Genomic DNA, 23,225 nt, shown 5'->3' with positions numbered 1-23,225 from the left:
GCTTAAACCCTCTAGTGGAAGCCACAATGAGTTCATGACAAAGCCGATATGTCAAGTAATAGTGTAAGTACGTCTAGGAAACCTTACTTATCCAGAATATCCTGTAGCTCTAGAAGCAGAGAAAAGGTCCTTTCAGGACTAGTACAATTTCTTAGCTTCTTGTTCTAAGAGGACAGAAAAAGGTGACATGACTGAAAGTGAAAGCTCTTATTACTCTTCATTAGATTGGCAGAAGCGGCCCCTATCACTGACCTTAATCATCCTGAAAATCCTATCACTCCAAAAACAAGCTCAAAGATCCTTTTGAGGATGAAGTTCAATGAAGGTTATCCTCAGCTGTTTGTTGCAAGTGTATAAAATGTTAGTGTACAAAAGTGTGTATTATTGTAAGGTGTATATGCTAAATTGCAATGCTATTATTTTCTCAATAAAAGTATGTACAAGTATATAAATATGTTTGCTATCTTAACAGTTAGTACTGTTATGGCATCTGTAACAATCCATTCTAACTTTTTTATATACTGGAAAGAATATAAAAAAGTGCATGTGCTAAGGCATGAAAATGCATTAAAGACATTTCTCTATAACGAGGAGTATTAACAATGTGAAATCTTGGAATCTATGGCAGCTCTTCGAAAATTTTCGCGTGTAGGGCATGATTAGCAATGTTACACTTTCCAGTTTTTAACCAACTTGGTACTCTGTGGCATATCGTGCGTTGAGAATTGGTAATTTTCACATATTTTTGTACAGCTTTTCGTCTCGATAGGTGTAATCAATGACTTCTCGTTATAAAAACAGAGAGAAGGTAAACTATACTAAATCATGTTTTTCTTATGGACTTTACCAAAATTTACACTTCATATGAATTGCAGACCTAAAATTCTTTGAAGCAAAGAAGTCCTCTAGAAAATGTTAATAAATTTATATTAATAGACTTAACTAATCTAAACCATTAACTCCATAATTGTGCTTAGTAATGGTTGATTGGTGTTGTCAAAATCCTTTATACTTCCAGACACCTGACGATGGCATCTTAGATGTTGAAAGGCCTTGTGCAAGAAAACTAAAATTATTGGAAAATTCTGTTTTCTTTTAAAGAAGTAATTTGTTTTTCCAATAAGAAGAGCGTCTCCTTCATTGAGATTTGTCGTATATTTCAGTTGATAAATATGAAACACTAAACACTTACATCGTTTATAATACCAAATGGCTTAAAAGTAAGTGTGGACAGAATATTTCGGCTATAACACTTCGGATTGAAATAATATTCATAAAGAGAAGCGAAATAAAACACTGATGCGGCCAAAGTGGGTTTGAGAATAATGGACTGAAGTTGCACGTGAAGCGTGTAGGGGTGTCCACTCCTTACCTACCAGTGTTTGTTCAGAACAAACAAACTTCGCACTACGCCTCAAGCTTGTTGTGCCGTGATAACCGCCGATAAAATCTGTAGTAAAATTTTACAGCTGCTTGCTTAGTGTTCTTTTACAAAGTCTCACGCGATCACGTGACATTGTGACCGTCCTAGTAACGACCTTTTATCTTTGTCGCCTTTCATAAATACATCAATGTATTACTTATTACATTAATGTAGTATTAAGTGGGTTACGCCCTGTAGATAATTTCAAAATGTCGGTTTTTTTTGTCTTTACCTGTCATCGTTTCTTCGTTTGATAAAAAATGTTAGTTTAGTATAGGAAAATAATTATTTTAAAACTGTGCTGCATGAATTATTTAGTGATGATAGATTTCTAATGAGTTTTGTTCTAAAATTATAGAGAATTCTGTTCAAACTGTTTAAGAGAGGCTCACCAGTATTTTTGTTACAATGTTTCTCGTATACGATACTAGCGGACCCGGCGCGCTTCGCTGCGCATTTCAATAAGTTTCCCGCGGCTTCGCACGCAATTTCCCGTTGAAAACAGTACACTATATTCACTTATTCATTTTCTATCACATTCTAAACATTGCTGAGATAATTGATAGTCGTTCCTTCGTGAGCTTCTTGGGCGCATTATGAAGGTATGTACCACATTCCTGATACTTCTGTCAAAAAAAAACAACTAAGGTTGATTTTATAACATTCTTTATATTTTTTGTAGCCAACGTAAGATAGTAATTATGATATCTGCATTGCTCTTCTGATCAAGCATGAGCATGGTTTATATTAAATAAATATTGCAGTTAAAGGTGAATTTTTACGTCAAATTTGAATTGTATTATCTGGATAGTAAAGTCTATGTTTAACAGTGATTGCAGAAACAGTTTAAACAAAATTTGTCGTTTCTCTTAAGCTTACTCTATGCTTTAAAACTATAAGTGTAGTAATTAAATTATATATAAATATATTTTTTGTCGCATTATATATGTTTACAAAGAACAGCTGATTAAAAAATTTGAAAAGACTCTTTCACTTAATAACATATGTTTGCTGCAATGCATTTCTTACGGGTATTTCTGTAACCAGTAGGGCGGAATCCTGAATCGGGAAAGGGATAAAAAGTATCCTATAACCTTCTACAGATCAAGACGAACAAATTAAAAAAAAAAATTAGGCGAATCCGTCCAGCCGTTTGTGAGTGATGCTGTTACACACGAACAGTTTCATTTTTATATAATAGATTTATTATTAAATTAAAGTGAATAAATAAATTGGAAATATTTATAATTATACAGCAATATTGAAGGATTTGTAAGCACACTGTCTGTTAGACGAGTCTATATAACATAGACAACTGTCGCTAAACAGGAATTTACTTAAATCCTGAGAATTACAAAACAGAGAAGATCGGCTTCTAAGTTTGCATGATCTAATTTCCCAATCTTAATCAAAACACTTATACATTTAATTTTTCTAGTACATTATATTTATCTTAAACAGAACTACAGTACTTGAAAATTTTTATTAATGAATCATTATTATTATGTGATTATAGTTTTCATCACAGATTGTGCATTGTAGATAAAAAGGGAAGATATAAATTACATATAGTTTATCATGTCATAAGGTGCAATAATAGAATTTAGTTTCATTCATGTAAAACTTATAAATAATTTGATTCTTATAGTACCTTATGGTTTCTATTGGGTGTACAATTATAATGTGTATTTTTATTGATAACCAAATATTGTGTATTTCCATGTAGTGTAAAAACTAATGTTTGTATTTGATGTAAATGTTTAGCTTGTAGCCTTTCTGACGGAAGAGAAGACCACTGGTCTAAGTCCGTACAGGATAAATAAAGAAAATGTCAAATTTCTTTCTCTTTCTGTACATTTAACACAATCTATGTATAACAATTACAAGTCAAATAGAAGAGTAAGTTATCATATTAATTTTGCTTTGTTTCTTCTTCTTCTTTTTTCTTCTAGTGGGACTCATTTGCAGCGACAATATATAATTAATTACTCATTATATTATTCCATAAACAAATAATGAAGTATATCATTCTCAGGTGGAGCAGTATGTTATAATTATATTACATTCTTACGTGTAAATTGAAACATTAAAACATAGATACAAGAAAGTTAGTTAAATACAAGGGATGGTCAAATAAACTTTCCTAACACTACTCGTGACTGAATTATTCGCTTCTATAAGATAACGTGATTTTGGTCCAAAGAACTACAAAATAAAAATTGAAGTAAATGAATGTTGAATACTTGAACATTTCCTTTCATCAAATAGCACCAAAACTCCATCTGTCTGACTATGGTGTCTACTCTAACACATGACAGCTGACCTGGCGCTTCTGCCAATTTCAAGTTACTAAGCTGATTTACTCGACATCTAAGGGTTTTCTACCTCTTTTCCTTATCCTTTGTCCTCTTTTTATGCTTTCCATGTCTGGTTTAAACTTCAAAGTGAAATTTATCTTGTGTCAGCAGCTCTGCTTGTCACATTCCTTATGGGTCTTTACGTGAGACCCTTCAGATTTGGTTGATCTGGCGGCCATCTTGATTTTGGAATATGAGATCCAGGTTAAGCCTTAAAGACTTTATATATCCTTATTCCTTACATCCTTATTTGTGTTGTAGATTTATGGGAGAGATGTCACATTAAAACAAATAATTTAATAAAAATGTATATAAAATAACCTGAGATTTCTGAAACACTTTCCCGTTTTACTTTGTGACGTCTAATACTTATCCTTTTGTAAACTTTACACGACTTTAAGATTATTTCAATGAACAGACTATGGAACTAAGTAATTATCGGTAATGGTTCAGTCAGTGCCATGAAATTTTACGACTGTAACCTGTAGCCTCAGATGTCAAAACGAGGTTTTCACCAAATAATGATGATTAAGTGTTATTATTAAAACATTCTTCATCAAAATATTACGATTTTAATAATACTGGAATAAGATATAACACTAGGAAATAAGGTCCTTACTTATTGACCAAGTACAATAAAATAGTAAAATTATGTAAATTTCTTTTTATTACCTTGTAAATTATAATAAATCCATGGTACAAATGTCAGATATTGTCTATGGTATTGTATATAAGTTTTATGCAATTGTTAGAAAAGAGGTTTAAAGTTTATGTATCAACAAATAAACTACAATCAATAAAATGCCAATATTTACATAATTACCTATTGACTCTGAAAGATAAACGTGTTGTTCTTCTTTGCACTAATATCTTGATAAACTATAATAAATAAATTTTAAACCTTCACCTACAATATACTTTTACGTGGATGCTACAATAACTTTATACATGAATGTACTGGACAAGAACTATAATACAAGGCTCAGTCCAATAAATGGGTATGCAGAGAGACCAGCCCGGGGCGAGTCATTGTGTGATTACTCAGTCAGAGTGCACAGTCAGTAGACTGTTTGCTACAGGCTGTGTGTACAGCATAGCAGATGATTTTGTAGATGTATGTACCTCAACACAACATCTATAATACAAGGCTCCGTCCAAGTAATGGATATATAAAAACATTCTAGAACTCAATGCCCAACAAATTTTAAATTCCTAATTTTTCAGCTTAGTCTTTCTAACGGAATTTGACTACAACCATTAAACTCAATAAGAAAACAATTTTGTCAGAAAATTCAGAAGCGATTAATTACTGAACGGTAAGTAAACCATGCTTGAAGCACCAGCACTGGTTAATTAAATGCTTGAGGACCAACAGGAGGGTCAGCTCTATTATGGGTCAACCTGACGCTAGTCCAACAGCTGTCGTCATCTGAGGTAAATATTTTTCTGGGGTAAATATGTCGAATAAAGGGACGACACTAAAATAGTGTTTATACACACGTTGTGTCGCAATACCCACAGGACGTTTTTAAGTCCAATTGAATTTGGCAGCGAAGCAGTTGAAATCCAATTTTGAGCAGTGGACCATATATTTTGGGAGTAAATAGTAAGAATTTATGTATTCACAAAGTGAGAATAAACGCCCATGATAACACAATTTTTACGAATTTAAATTGAAGGAAACAAAAATTTTCCGAACATTTGCCATCGTTCAGTGGAATAAAAAGACAGTATATAAATACACAGTATATACATTGTAAATACATTAGCAATGAAACTACGCGTTTGTTTCTTTATAAGCTGAAAAATACTGTCAAAATGTTTGAGCAAATAGAGCTGGAATTGGTAATTAATTCAAAAGCTGCCTGTACATTTTAGTGTTTACCGGCATTAGGTAATATGACACATTTAAGTGTCATTATACATAAATGTCTTAATAATAGTTAGTAGTTTTCATTTATTTCAGGAATAGCCTGAAATATAGGGTGTTCGATATAAGAAATCTGATAATTATTAATTACATTTGTGAAGGAAGTTTTTAAAACTACATCACTTGGCATATAATGAAAATTTATATTTGAATATGAACATTTCCTAGATTTAAATATAATATTCTATGGTACAAAAATCATAAATTTAGCAATTGTATGTTTTAAAATACATTGCTAATTGTAAATGAAAATTTCGCAAAATTGCGGCCTTAGCGAAACTAAAGAAATAATAATTCCTAGCTGTAGGGAATATATATATATATATATATATATATATATATATATATATATTCTTTTTTACACGAAAAAGTACTAGTCATCGAAATAACTGTGTCTGCTTTTGTTTATAAAAGTTACAAAGAACACATTATAACTATGATAAAGGTTATTCGAATATGGATGATGCCCATATACAGATGGAGCGGAGCGTTCCTGAAATAGGATATATCTTACTACTAATAAATGTGGGAAGAACTTAAAAAGTCCTAAATAAATTAAATTCTTCTATACCTTTTAAAAATTTAGAGATGTTACTGCGTTTTAATTTTAAGGAAGCTTTAAGACAAATTCTCTTTGGAAAAAGTGGTGAAGTTTAAATAATGAAGATAAAATTACGTGGAAAATTTTACAAACTTTGTAATTTGTATGGAAAGATAAACATATAATATTGATTATTTAGTTTGTCGTATATAAAAAGAATACAGTGCAACAATATGGAGTCTAAACTTAGTCTCAGCTCCGAGGTAGGAAGTGCATCAGTTCAACTCGTGGGCTGCAAAGTTTCACTTACACAATTATCCCGGTTGTCTCTACACCTGAGGTGTACAGAACCCTAGGGACCAGTTCTACTCACGTACTTGTGTAACAACTGCGGCTTTAATTTGCACAGAAACTTGTTGTATGGTTTCCTTACATGTTTTAATTTCCTGCGTATTTATGTGCGTCAAATACTATGTACAATACAAATACTAACTCCGAACTTCTTCGAAAACTGTCATCGATAACTGATTTGTGTACTTACATTAGTGTCTCATTAAGGCAGACGTATGTATTTTGTGAACCACAAGAAGCGTACAGCAAATATGTCGGTTTTTAAAACCTTTAAAATTACATCCCTGAAAATGTAAAAACATTGAAACTCCTCGTAAATTACAGTAATTTAAGGTGGGAACTTCAGGCAATTATGTAATTGGGCCGAAATAATAAATTAAACTAATACTGTATCGGGTACTTTTTGTACATTTATGACTTATGTATAATTATGACAGACAATTAGCCTATATTTTGTAATATAATTTAGTAAACTTACACTTTTTACACTTTATTTACAAATATTTTATACAAATATATATAAATACTATATAAGTCACTATTTACAGAGAAAATATTACTAAATTTGTAGGAAAGTTTATAATGAGAGCTTTACCTACTTTGTTCATTAAAAATATAAATTTAAAATTAAGTTTTAGTTCACATCAGTGTATTGTGTGTTTTTTATATGGGCCATATATTTTCCAAGTATATAAAATCGTCACTTTTGTTAAAGTCAATGGGTCACATTTCCAAAATATACGATATAACTAGAGATTTTATTTAATTTTAAAAACTCTTCATAAAGAAAACTAGGTAAAAGTCAGGTATCAGGAGAACAGGAACGTTAGTATGCCAAGTCTCCGTGTATTTATGTAACATTCGCGCTTACTGTTCAAATGAGATTTTCTTGTCCTGATTGTATTCTTCTGTTTATGTGACGGAACTTTGCATTACGTATAGTAAAACCCTTCTCTTGAATCTTGAGGTTTTAGACAAAATCGCGGCTTTTCTATTCTATTTCCTAACTTTTGTATTTTTTTAGGACTAATGATCGCCATGCTACGTTGTTTCTCGAAGAAACTTATCCATTATTTTCTTTATATGACGGAAATTGCATCAAGCATGGTATAATCTTTCCCTAAAATGTTGAGGTTTTAGAATCATGGCGCTTCAATTAAATTTGCATATTGATACGTTCCTTAATTTTATTAAGGATTACACAAACACATCCACATAGTTTTACAGTATTACTCAATAACATACAGGAAATACCTTTGGACTCCGTTATCTCTAACTACTAGTACAGAAGTACCCTTACTCTGTCTAAGAATAAGGATAATATAATTTGGAATATAATTACATTCCGCACTGTAATAGCAAGAAATTAATAATTTGCATAAACCATAGGAAATCTAGATCTCCTGGTAAGGTAAATAAACTAGTAATTGTGGCAAACCTTACTAATATGATATGAAGAGCCATTACAAAATAATTACTTAAATAAAATGATTACCAATAATTTATTAAATCCAATGCGTAGGAAAATAAAATTGTAATTTTAAAATTATCAATATTTTGGTTTTCTTACGACAGTTGATTTTTTTCTTGGCCAACTCACGTATGTCAGTTCGTATTCTATGTGGTACAATGCAGTATATACACTCTCCTACCAATGTAGTATGTGGATGTGTTTTTGTAGTCCTTAATAAATGTAGAAACGTATAAATATGCAAATAGGTTAAACTGAAAAATCACGATGTTTTCTGAAAACTCAGCATTGTAGGGAAAGACTTACTATGCTTGAAGCAAAGTTTAGTCACATAAACAGAATGAAACAATCAGCACAAGGAAATCCCATTTGAACAGTAAGCGCGAATGTTACATAAATATAAGTGGGCTTCGCATACTAACGTCCTTGTTCTCCTGATACCAGATTTCTTTCTTCGTGTAGGGTATTTCTAACTTCATCTCCACTTTTATTCTTTAGATTAGTGGTGACTCTAGCAAAATGTATTAAAATGTTTTAAATCTTGTAATTATTCAAACAAATTAAATTTAAAGGTGCGGAATATTTTTTTAAACCCTACGATTGCAAGTAAAGGACATCTGGCGAACACTACGTTACATAAACAGAAGAATACAATGGGTGCAAGGTAATCTCATTTGAACGGTAATCGCGAATGTTACATAAATATACTACTAACGTCCCTGTTCTCCTGATACCTGTTTTTTTTTTTTTTTTTTTAGCTTTCATGCCCTAGAGATTTTAAATGAAATAGTATCTCCAGTATTATTTTGTACACTGGTGGTAAATCTGGTAACTTTAACAAAAATTATTAAAATTGTAAATAGTTTATACAAATAGGTTACATTTTAAGATGCGCGATGATGGGTTTTACTATACCTTGTGAAAGTTTCGCCACATAAACAGAAGAATACTATCAGTGGGCTTAGCATGCTGCGTCCCTGTTCTCCTGATAACTGTCTTTGTCCTAGTTTACTTTCTGAACAATAGTTCCAATGAAATTAAATCCCTAGTTTTATTATATGGAAAGGTGACCCGTTAACTTTAATAAATGAAATTTTTATATATGCGCTACATATATGATCCACATTAAACAAATAAATCAGCAAACAATAAGTGTCTTATTTTCGTGCCCAACAGTAGTAATGTGTTGTAGTATACGGTTAGTTTCCTTACCAGATATAGTTAGTACAGACATTAAAACTGGATTTTTATAGAAGTAGGAAAGGGTTCTAAATGTAAAAAGTTAATAAGTTCTCCTAACGTACTTATGTACGTTAAATGCTACTCGTTTAATCAATACTTCCCGCAATTATTCCCGCACAGGTACATCAGCTGTTTATTTTAATATTTATTTAAAATGTTATAATAAAAGTCAGTGCCATTCTTGTTAGTACTAAAATATCTTACAATAGTTTTTTTCCTGATATAGATATTTTTGTAAATAAAATTCTACCAATATGAAGTTAGAAAATAGATATTTGCATGTAGTATTAACTGACATAAGATCCGACTGAATCTGGATTGTAAATTATTTTATTAAACAAAATTAATTTTACTTTATTATTGTGCCATACTTAAATTATACACATAAGTTATTATAACAATAATTTAGTTCAAAAATGTGTAATTACTAGTTAGTATTTAAAGGTAATAAATGTTAGGGTTATTTGTGTAATTCTTACTTGTATTGTTTTTTAATAACTAAAATTCATGTTTGCGGTCAGTTGTAACGTTAGTAAAGTTCAGTTTGAATTCAAAGGTATTAAAGTTACGCAATGTAGTCAGGTATAAAATTATTACTGCTGCGTTACTATTACTCAGTAAGAAACATTTAAACCGGCAACAGTAGCTATAAAAAGGCTTTAATATATCTTCTGTTTGTTCACCTGGTGGCTACTTCACGGTTATTGAAAACTTTACTCTTTCAGTAGACACGCAATTAGGTTCTCGGTCAGTCACGTCGAATTCCAGCACACGCCAAACTGCATCACAAGCTCCCACATCGATTGGTGGCGTATAAAACCAATTCATGACATATCCGTGAAGGGATATGAGAATTAAAAAGGCAACACAATGGCCATTAACAACGCATTTAAAATTCTTTAAAATTTTACCCATGCAGATCCAAATTATATGATAGTTATATTTTTTAAGGAGAGCTGAGTCATAGAACTGGTGTCTTTGACCGTACAGTTCATCAAGCGTTGTGACGATTTTGTACTATTAGAACACTCTTTTCGTTCGTAAACAAATCCAGCTCTTCTATCTATATTGGCTCTTTTTCGTAAGTGATTTGTGCTCTTTCTGTATTTTATTTATCAACACAGCTGATCTGTAATTATTATGGTGGAGCACCAGGACTGTGCAACATACTCGTAAATACAAGATTCTAGTATGCGATACGAAATACTAGAGATATTACATAGGGTGGTGTAAACGTAGTAGTATGTGGAAGTGTTTGTGTAATCCTTAATAAAATGTTGAATGTATAAGTATGGAATGAGGGTAAATTGAAGAACCCCTAATTCTTCTAAACCCTTAAGATTCAAGATAAAGACTTTACTATACTAATGCAAAGTTCTTTCACATAAACAGAATAATACAATCAGCGCAAGGAAATCCCATTTGAACAGTAACAGCCAATGTTACATAAACACGGGGACTTGGCATACTAACATTCCTGTTCTCCTGATACCTGACGTCAACCTAGTTATCTTTCTAAAGCTATTTCAAATCAAATAAAAAGTCCAGTTATTTATTTTGCAAAGGCAACAAAATCAACTGTAACAAAAGTTATAATATTAAATACTTGGCAAATATGTGACCCATACTAAACACACAACTCGCTGATGTTTTGAGTTAAAACTGAATTCATATTTTTATAAACAATGTAGGTAAAGCTCCCTTTATAAACTTTCCTACAGATTTAATATTTTTTATATATAAATTGTGACTTAGATAATTCATACACACGCGCGCGCGCGCGTACACTCACTTAGTCTCGTATCTTAACCTCATATGTATGTCATTGATAATTATTATTTACGATGAAAGCAAACTGAAATTACTAAGAAATATAAATTCTCAATGCATAAAAGTTATATCTTATCAAGTAACCACGTTAGTAATTGTTTATTATTATTATTAAAAATAATTAGATAAATGAAAATCTGTTTTACATATTATTATTTCCAATCGCTAGATATTATTGTGCCTTAGAATTCTTCAAATTATCAGTATTATCGGTCACAGTTTTTAGAATGTTACTACAGAATTATATCAATTTCACTAAAATATCAAATAAAAGTCCCATGTCAGCGGTATATTGTAGGGAAACTGTATTAGCGGAGTGTCATTACTACTCTAATCTACGAGTTGTGTCCTGTTAAACAAACATAAACTCCAGCCTATCAAGTTCACTGATGTGAGTGTAATCTAGTCAGCAACCCAACTCTGGCCTACAGTTGCCGTTTCCCAGTATGATATGGTATCATGATAAGTTGTATTTTGACCGCATGAACAAGACTAATGACATTCGGTTATTCTTTATACATTTATAATATTTTTAAATATAAAAATATATCAGTTATATACATAAAGCCTATTTATTTAAAATCTAACACCTTTTCTCTTATTTCGAAATTAAATTAATAATAAAGGCAATACTCCAATCGGTGACAATCTCACTGGCTAGATACGGCCTATAATTATTATTTTCAAGTAATCCTCTAACCAATAGTTTTTATATTTTCAGCATTATGAAGAACTTACACTTAAAAGAAAGGTATTAGAAAGTTAATTATTGTTACATAAAGTCCAATGATGGCCAAGATAAAGACCACTTAACTTTCTACTGTACATCTAATGTTTACTCAACCGGGAATCCTCAGTTGTTTTATATGTTAAAATTGTCATATCCTGTTTTTTTTGTGTGAATAATTTAAAGATCGTATGGTTTTTAAGACAACTCACAATGTTTTGATTCCTATGAGCAGGAAAATTTCCTCACCTTACTAAGAACTCTGCCTTAAAACTTCACTGACTTGGTTCATATTTCATCGGACTTTGTCGTATGGCAGACAAGGTAGACATATGACAGTTGGGGCTTGATAGTGCGTCGTAATAGTGAAGATTTCGTACAATGTAGCAATGAAATCTAAATCCTGTTTCACTAAGATCACTAACATGGATAATCTTTGCCAGAGACTATCTTGCAGAGTACAAACAAGTAATTCTAGTTCTCCATCTTTAGCTCTCGATAAAACAATCAATCATGCACACCATAATGGATGATGAAGAATGGTATTGGAGAGATCGTATACTTTGGCTTAATACTATGCTCTGCCAACCTCTGCGTTCACTCAAAAGTATTGGATGCTTACTGAACATAAGTGGAATTGAATACTGAACAAACAAACTACAATGAGCGCAATATTCATTACGCATGTATCTCATATTAAAGTAATGGATCGTTTATACTGTTCCCTAATAAGAGGTGAAAATTGTATAATAAATCACAATTATTTCAAATATAAAAAATAAACTTTATCACTAATTTAGGATCTCTAATTTAGGATGTCCTAAATTAGTGTTTGAACGCAAATCAGTGTTTACAGCGAGAGAAATGTAAGTGTAAAACTTCACAGTAGGCTGACATTAGGTGTTTAATAGATGGCTCAGTGTGTGTACCACGTGACCTGCCCAGCGTCACGCGATCACGTGATATTACATAGGTCATTTTATGTAAAAGTAACTTGTTTCCCCGCCAGCTGGCTGGGACATGGCATTTGCCGTCTCGGACAGGTTGATTAGGGTGCAAAGAACTACCGCTGCTACCGTGAAGGTATATCAATGTCTTAAAAGTGTAAACACAGGAAAACAAATACCAAGATTTCGGACATTTGCTATCGTTATGGTTACAAAAGGTATAACACAACAACGTTTCGAGGATTGGAATCTATCTTCTTCGTCAGCTGAGGGAGTTATTAATACTTACTAAAATAAATTAGAGAAATATGGAAAAAGGGTTCAATCATACCCAAAAGCCTCTTGGAGCTCAGTCCAGGCGTTGTCACTTCAGAGAATGCGAGTCCCGAGCACAAGTCACAAGTACGAAAAACACAATCACACCGGCACGGACGAAAGTTTTGTATATCAGTATAAAAAATACAAATTATAATAAATATATCAATTTGTAATGGATATTCAACAAAACTAAAAAAAAAAACTAAAAATACATCTATTTGGGTCGTAATAGTTTATTAACAAAGGAAAAGAAAGTTTTATCCCAACAAATAAAAAACTAAAAAAATAAGATAAACTTATTTTGTTGAAGAGAATCTTATTGAAATAAGTTAACAAAAAGGAGTACTTAGAAAAATACTTTTACTTTACTTTTTATCAGAAAATATAATCAAACATTTACTCAGGAATCCATAAGACAAAATTGTATGACAACAAAAATAAGATGTATTTATTTGGTGGTTCATTATCTACTTCAAAGTCACATAATCGCAAACCTAACACTAGGGTGACTTTTACAGGAAGGAAAATGGTGATAACAATTAACAGTAACTTAGTTACTCCTGTACTTTTAAACTGACTTCCTTTATATTGACTTTCAAGAAGACTTATATTACGAATACTCGTAAAATTAAATATACCAATTTGTTACCATACCATGACGTATGTATTTGTACATTTTAATGTGTTAATATAATTTCAAATCCCGTTATTAAATTTAAAACCGTTACTTGTAGTTATTGCTGAGTCTTGGGGAAGCTTATAACTCGAAAGGTTGGACAAATTCCATTTTTGACACTCTGTCCACACGATATCTCGAGAATTACTTGACCTAAACTTGAAATTTTCCATGAAGTTTTATTTCTATACAGGCAACACCGAGGTGGATAATAGTACATGATACTTTGCGGGATTTAGCTGTATTTATGAACAGTTTTACATTTATCTTACGGGTAACAATGATGAATATGGCTAAATCACTACATATATACATTTGTATCAAACTGGAAAAATCATACGAAATTTTAACATTTTTCATAGCAACACATGTAACCTAACTAAAATGTGGTAGTTTGGTATGCAAACGACACATGTAATGTGGCGTACTCCAACCTTGCATTAGTGTTGATTACAAGCATAATTTTAATTTTTAATTTTCAAATATAAATTATTTAATCAATAAAAATACTAATACTCTACAATATTATCTAAAACTTCAGTTTCATTTTGATGAAGTTTTTATTACAGCGTTAAAAAACTGGTGAAGGCTCGTAAACAATATTATTGACCCATTAAGTGAGTTTTGCGGAGTGAAAACATAAAACAGCCCATGCGCAAGACCATACATAAACGAAGTTTTCCATTTATGAGACAGTTTTATAAGTTCTTTAGACTTTAAATCATGGGAAGTAAACATTTGACTTTGTAAGAGTCTATGGGCTGTATTGATTTACCATTTCACTCTTAATTTATAGTTTGTGAAAACTAATAAAAAAGACTGTAAATTATTTACAGCTAATTTCTAATTATAGAATCTAATACTGTTGTAAAATTTTATAACTTTGTAAGAAAGATATAAATTGAGTAAAATCGTGATAGTGTACATAATTTGCTGTGATATTAATGTAACTATACAAAATAGTGTATAATTTAGAAATCAAAATGTTGCATTCATTATCTCCCACCACCAATTAACGGATTTTTGTTCTCTTAGGACAAGAAGCTTATAAATTGCACTTAGTCCTGTAAGAACCTTTGCGCAGCTTCCGGAGTGACAGGATATTCAGGATGGGTAAGGTTAGGGAGTAGGGGCCGCCTCCTGTCGAGATCCATGAAAAAGAATTAGGGCACTACATCTCAAAGTCATGCCCTTCCGGAAGAGAGGGAGGCCAGCTCTGAAACAGCCTCTCCATTAAAAGTAGGCAGGGGGTGGCACACCCTTGTTGAGGCTAGCAAGAACCTCTGAGGTTAGGGAACAAACCCCACCAACTCCAACAGTCATCTTCCACAGTACACTCGAACCCCAGAATCTCGACATTTGCGGTTAGTGATGTACCGCCCCTGGACATCCATAAGGTTGACTAGATGTGACACATCGGTTTTTGCTGTGCTCAGTGGTGGGTTCAACTAGAAGGTATAAACCAGCCAGAAGTGATCCCTGCTGGGTAATTCAACGGGTTAGTTAGTCTCTATAAGTTACTATTCTTTTGTAGAACTTATTTTGTGCTAGTTTTAATTATTGTTCTATTATTCCGAACTTGGCAATAATAGAACAATTCGAACTTATGCAAAGTATGATATAGAACCATTAATATTACTAACGTAATATACAATTTTAAATGTAATCAAAAGTATAATTTTATGATTCTTATTTAGACGGTACAAAAATTATGTGTAGTGTTTAATAATGGAATGCTATGACCGCAGTTTTAATCTTATAAGAACTATGACTTTAAATCCTTTGGCTTCCTTATTTTTGGAGTAAATGGACTAAATTCCAGAAGAAATGGACCCAGGAATTGTCACTGCAAAGTCACGAGCACGATAAGTCAAGATCACAACCAGCGCAGCCAAAAGTGGAACACTAACAAGAAAATCAATCGCGGTTGCTCATATGACTGGAAACAAATGTGACTGGAAGTTGCCTCAACACTGGAAGTTGCCTCAAGGTTAATGACCTAAGGTTTGGTCCTAGACCTTCATGTCATGGCATTGCATACGAATTTAGGTGGTTGAGGTTTGTTTGATTGTTACAAATTTTAGGTTTCTTAGATAGTTCATTTGTTATTGGTATCCAAAGTGACCCAATCTCAACCGAAGGTAGACTTAGCTGTTGATCTGCTAATTTTATGAATGAAGCCTCAACAAATTTGCGTTTAAAGAAATTCTCTATCGCTTCAAATTCCTAATATTTCTCGTGGAATAATTAAATACTATTTTGTATCATTTATGTCTTCAGAAGTTGTATGATTAAATTACTGTGACCAAAAGTTTCTTTAGAAACTAAAACAGAATATCCCAACCAAACAATTATTTTACCACCTTAACTGTTAGTTTCTTCTACGTTAATACACGGTAGGAATATACCTGATCAGTAAACTGAGCATGTCTAAAAATTTGTACACTTTAAACAAAAATTCGAAACAAAACCGTTTGGACCACAGTAAATGTCTAATAACTCTCGTATAATTCTAATAAAAAAGTCTCCAAGGTGTTAGAGATTTAATATTGTCCTCATGGAGCAATATAATACGAATAAGAAATACTTCTCAATCCGGGGGCAGTAACTTTCACGTAATTGATATATCGAAAGGTATTTTCCTCTGAGGTATTTCTAAAGAAACGCTTGAAAAAGTTATTGTGACATTACAAGACCTGTTCCCTGACATTCTTGTGCTGATCATCCATGAAACAAGAGGAAAAATATCGGTGTCAGTGACAAAAGACAAACAATGTACACCTGGAATGCCTTTATAGCCGTATCAACAACTCTTTTATTATTACATGTTTGAAATGTTCTTTGGCGACCACCTCCTACTCCTACCATCTCGGCGCTATTATTTCGATGAATCTGCTTAAACAGGTTTTTTAAATAATTTAGTGGTAAATGATGTTGTATTTGAACATCAACAAAACTATATTTAACGTATTTTATTCACTTAATTTCTACAAAATGTGTCATATCAGTGAAAATAAATTTTCAGGATTAGAGAGGTAAAGAAAACATGATTTTCTGGACATTTTCCATCGCTTAGTGATATAAAAACAACAGAAACAATACGCTTCGAGATCTGCAATCTAATCTGTTCCCCGGGTAGATAACTGACCTATCAAAAAAAACTACAATATAGGTTAAAATAAACTAATCATACCATAGCGTGGTTCATGCATACGTCAGGGACCACAACAGCCATGTTGTGTGTATTATCAATGCACTTACAACATACAATTAATATTGAAACTAAAGAATGCAGATCTGCACTGATCGACCAACCATGAAAACCTATCAGAGAGCAATAGGCAATGACAACCATCATGGCAGGAATAAGATAGCGGAAAGTCAGGAAACGATCCATTTTATTATTTTTCTTATTGGTTTATTCTGGATGAACATCTCAATCATCTCAGAATCTGGGATTCAGCATTGTTTTTTTAGAAATCTATAATCTGATTGTAAAATGGCTAGGAACTTTCGATAGTTTAGCCTCTGTCAATATTCCTTGCATTTGATAAGGCAGACTAAATGCTTAAGATCTATTATTATTGCTTTGATTATTTGTTTATAAGCTTAAGCTCTTTGGAGCCAAAGGGTTCAGTAATCAGTATGGTAATTAATAGCAATCAACAAGTTTTTTGATAACACTCTAATACTATGGTTCAAGTTATTTTCAGGTCTATTGCAACATGTAATGAAAACATATACCTTTTGATGTATAAGTAAAAAAAAAAACACGACAAATATTTAAATATAAATTTGAAGGATTTTTGTTTTTTTTTCGTCAGGAAGCCGATCTCCTACAGGCAGCTCGACATTTGGAATCAGCATCAAAAAAAATAAAACTATAGACAAGTATATCAGTATATTTATCTTAAGGAAAACGCCTTTTCATTTGAGTAGATTATAATTATCCTCCAGTGAGCGTCATTAAATGTTATGACGTTCGACGTCTCCTTCACCTGTCGCCATAGAAACTCTTCCATCACCGTAAATAATTATGTTGAATAACATAACATAATAACACATAACAACATTTATTATGTTGTTATTGTTGTTGTCAATAATGTGATACTCGCCACGTACGAACCTGAATCAAGAACAATGCTATGTTTAGGACTGTTTTAGCATTTCTAACCTCAATTTATAACGTGTGTGAAATGTGTGCCTCTTTAACCATGAAACGTGATAAAAGGAATGACACACAAATGAGTGCCAGCATCATCACATTACAGAGCCTCAGGCCGGTTTATTGCTAATTACTAAGCGTGAACATTCACACTCAACACGATGATGTGGTATTGCGATATTGTCCTCGTGCTGTCATTTACTCGAGTGTGATATTTACTGTTGTTTAGAGTGGCGAGTTCAGGTTTTACGGGGGGGGGGGGAGAATATGGGGGTAAAGTTGATTTCTCCTGTCTAAACATATAATTATTGGCTGAGCGTTAATGAAGCTTATAAAATAAAATATACGTCACTCCATGTAATTAAACTGAGCGTTAGCGAATGGTTTTATGGGTAATTATGATTGCAACGAGAAAATAGTAGACTAAATTAATCCGTAAGCAAGTTAAGTTCAATCATATGAGACTTGAACATGTGGATGTTTTATTCATAGAGTAAAAGAAAAAATAGTTGAGTGTAACGTAAACATTGATGTTTACATTCGGTGACAAGATTTAATTTAACGCACTCTTTAGTTGTAGTACCTTCTATAGCTCACCGGACATTTTATTTTTTTAACACTGCTACTAACTAACGTAATGAATAATAATGTGAACGAATTATGTGGAAATATATCCTGAGAAAGATTGTATTAGTAGACTTTGAATTTTGCACAATACTTCACTTCTACATATATAATAATGTGTTCTATAATGGTGCATTTCCAACCATGGAATTTGGCTGAGCGTAATTTTTGTCAATTTATTTTTTTTGTATAATTGTCTGTCTTTACCTGTCACGCCACATGACATTTCGAGAATGAAATAAGTAAATACGAGTAAAATACATTTCATTCTTAGTCTCATATGACGGTCATTTTGTTTAGTAATCAAGACGGAAGTTTTTAAAAACTGCTGCTACCTAAAAATTTGTTTGTTGGTAGGTTCTGGCAAACGAACTTATCCATGTAAATATTTTCTTAATATTATGAAAATACAAATATTGTACGAATTCAAACGGCTGTTGTCTATTTAGTTGATATTGATTAACTTACTGAAAGCATTTGTAAATGCTATCTGTACCAAATGTAGTTTTATTCAGTTAAAAATTTACAGCAGTGATTGTGTTCACTCATATTGCCATTGTGTTACGGTATAGTTGAACACTTTTTAGGATTGCCACGCTATCAAAATCTTAAGCAATATCTAAAGAAAATGTTTTGACTTGGTTCAAAAACGTTTTTAAATTTGTTCTGCGGTTTATCATAACTTTGAAAGCCATCCTCATCGAAAAATGTACTTTTACTAAAGTTAACAGGAATTGCTCAAAGTTTCTTAAAGGCATTTGGTGAAAATTTACTTTGAGTGCCTCAGTCTTAATATATTTCATACTACTGTATCTTTTAATCAATAATAAGATTTTATGAGCAATACTACAGTCTGGAGAACTGTAAGTACAAAGAAACCTCTGTTATTTTTGGCAGAGTTCAGTGTCAAAACTGGTAGCTCTTTGTTTAAAGTTTGTTTTGGACAATATAAGCATTTTTTCGGATAATTCCCATTGTTCACTCAATCATTAACACTACGTTTCGAGATCTATAATCTGATCTCTTCCTCAGGTGAATAACTAACCTGACACAAAAGAACAATCTAGTAGCCTATTTATTCCTTGTGTTATGATTGTGTATTTCAGTAATTATGTACTTAGATGGATAAAATATACAGAAAGTAACACGAGAACACAAAGTGTTGCTTATAATGATCATTAAAGGATAAATTCTGTTTTAAGTGATACAGGAACAATAAAGCAAGGTGTACCTCAGGGATCTGTCTTGGGCGCAATATTATTTATCATATTTATATATATATATATATATATATATATATATATATATATATATATATATATATATATATATATTAATGATATATGTAATGGCAGGTTTCAAGGAAATATAACTTCTGTTGCTGATCACATGGCACTATGTTACACTGATTCGAATTGGAATAATATTAAGTCAGATATGAAAAATGACCTGGAGGCACTTCAATGGTGGTTTAGTATGAACTACATGCTGCTAAGTGCAGAAAACACTAAATATATCAATAAATTTTAGTCTAAGGAAAGATGTCTATTTTGATGCCCAAATATATTATAAATGTTCAGATTGTCTTGGTGTTCAAACAGTATGTAAGACAAATAAGTGTGCTGTAGTGGAAAGAACATTAAGTATTTAGGAATTCATGTTGATAGGGAAATAAATAGGAAAGTTTATGTCAGTAATCTGAAAAATAAAATCAATAATGCCTTAAGATGTTCTTATTTCCTGAAAACTTTATGTATGTTATATTTTTCTTTAATACAGAGCCAAATTGAATATGGAATCACCTTTTGGGGCAGCACTGGGAACACTTACTTAAACATAATATGTTATCAACAGAAACGTGTAATCAGATTAATTTGTAATAAAAAAAATATATTACGTTCTCATCCACTTTTTGTTAAACTAAACGTTTTTCCAGTTAGGTATATTTTTGTTTATAGATTTTAAAAAATATTTTTTTGTAAAAGTGGTAACATGCCACAGAATTCATTAGAATATAATCAAAAATTAAGATCAGCGAATCACTTTTCAATAACAAAACCAAATAACACTTATTTTACCAAAACTTTGAGTTTTATAGCACCAAGAATATTTAATAAACTACCTAATGATATCAAGCATGCTAATTGTGACAGGATTTTCTTGAAAAGACTTAGAGAATTGTTGTTGACTCTGGATAATCTTGATTCATTGATTAAAATAAAACATTTGTAATTTGATCATTAGTTAGTAGTATTTGCCAATTATATCTAATCTTTGATATAATATTAATTACAATATTATCATAAATTCACTGCTTGTGCGTAAGAGAATTATTTCTTGCAAATTACAACTCTTAATTTGAAAGCAATCATAAAAACAAATTTAAGCATTGGCCGATGAAAAAAATATAAAGAATCAAATTTTATTATCTGATCGCTGTTTAACTAAGTAAAATGTAAGTGAAAGGAACCTCCTATTAGGCAAAATGTCTAGAAGGCCCTAAATTTTTCTTATTTTGCTTTTTTATTTAAGAATGTAATTGAACAATTTCATTGACTTGTATGTGAGAATATGTGTATGTGTATATGCAAATGCATATATGCGTATGTATGTGTATATGTACGTGTATATATATGTACATACTTTGTTCAATAATAAAAGCATTAATTTTTTGTTATTCTGTGTATTTAAGATTAATTTTTAGTTTGTATGTATTTCAAGTTTTGTTTTTACTTTTTGGTCAGATTTGGCAAGAACATTTTATTTATCTAAGTTTTTTATGTAAAAGAGTCTTATTTATTTATACATTGATGATTGTATTTAAGAAATTCCTAAATTATTTTGCAAATTAAGAAAATAAAGAGTTTATTTATTATATTACAAATTTAGAACGGTGTTTTGATATTTATTGAGGAGAGAATGTTTACTAAACAAGGATATTAGTACACCCGTTCTAAATACAGACTCGGGTGTGCCCCCGTGAACTCAGAAATCAGTTTTGTTCCAAAATTTCAAAATTACAAGTTTGACCGAATTAAGCTTCAATTGATTTTAATTCGTTTTCGAAATTTTATACTTCAGAATCTCTTCATCTGAAGTTAACCTTTAATTATTAAATCTGTCGTGTACTAAAGTGTACACCTGATGAGGTACGAGCTTTTTTAGCTCTGAGACCGAAACAGATGGTACTTCTTGGTGTTGCTCAAGGCAACACACATTTACATTGGATGAAACGATCCGCCACTAGGGCGTTCTTACCTGATGTAAACCCCAAATTCATAGCACTTTGCTTTCTTTCCACAAAACCTTCAAAATTTAGAATTTTAAATATAGAAGTGAAGTGTTGAATACTTGCACCTAACTAGTGTAACACTCAAAATTTGTATTGGTATAAGGTGTTGCGGTAGGGTGTGTAGTTTCTTAAATCCTCGTGATATGAGGTCGTCTTCTCAATCAGACGTTCAAGATCGTTTGTACCATCAAACAGTTGCACGTTTAGGCTCTATTTCACAATTCGTGTCAGCATCTGCTTATCCGGCGATCGTGGTGGGTTCCCATAGCCAAGATGGCTTTTACTGGTTGATAGCTGCGATTAAAATCAGCGTGCCCCACGTCTTTAACCCGGTTGCGCGTAATAGTGATGGGGAATTATTGACGCCATTACAGGTTATATTTTATAAGGTTGAAAGGGATAAACCCTTTGCCAATTGTTTTAATTACATTTAGAATTCAAAACCAAAACATCAACCTCTCCGAGTATTGATGTCGGCGCACGTTACGTTTCGTGTGTGTCCGAATCCGTTCGGCGTGGCTTGCATGTTCTAAATTGATTGAGCCTTGCGTCAATAAATTACAACCATTCCGTCTTTCAGGATGGAGGTGTGCTTCTGTTGTTTCGACTTTGTTTAGTCTCTTCAGTCGTAGATAGGTCCGAAGACCACTACAAGACAACATTATAGTGAAAAGAAGTGATGTCATGTCATTGATGATAATCACAATTCACTGGGCGGTACGAGCGTTCGACTCGCTTTTACATACTCCTTCTTTCTGGAGTGCCCTTTTTCAAAATTTAATGAGACTGAACTTAAACCTCAAATGTATATAAATTTAAACTTGATTTTCTGATAAGTAGCTGAGGAGTTGCAGATTCCAGCAACTCTGCTACACAAGGTAACAGATTACAGTTACCTAGGGAGGTGGAGAGCAAGGCACAATATCCTTGTTTAGTAAACATTCTCTCCTCAATAAATATCAAACACCGTTCTAAATACAGACTCGGGTGTGCCCCCGTGAAACTCAGAAATCAGTTTGTTCCAAAATTTCAAAATTAACAAGTTTGACCGAATTAAGTTTCAATTGATTTTAATTCGTTTTCGAAATTTTATACTTCAGAATCTCTTCATCTGAAGTTAACCTTTAATTATTAAATCTGTCGTGTACTAAAGTGTACACCTGATGAGGTACGAGCTTTTTAGCTCTGAGACCGAAACAGATGGTACTTCTTGTGTTGCTCAAGGCAACACACATTTACATTGGATGAAACGATCCGCCACTAGGGCGTTCTTACCTGATGTAAACCCCAAATTCATAGCACTTTGCTTCTTTCCACAAACCTTCAAAATT

This window comes from Homalodisca vitripennis, chromosome 8 (assembly GCF_021130785.1).
Source record: "Homalodisca vitripennis isolate AUS2020 chromosome 8, UT_GWSS_2.1, whole genome shotgun sequence".
Taxonomy (NCBI): Eukaryota; Metazoa; Arthropoda; class Insecta; order Hemiptera; family Cicadellidae; genus Homalodisca; species Homalodisca vitripennis.
The sequence above is the reverse complement of the archived record's forward strand: the minus strand, read 5'-3'. Positions refer to the sequence as shown.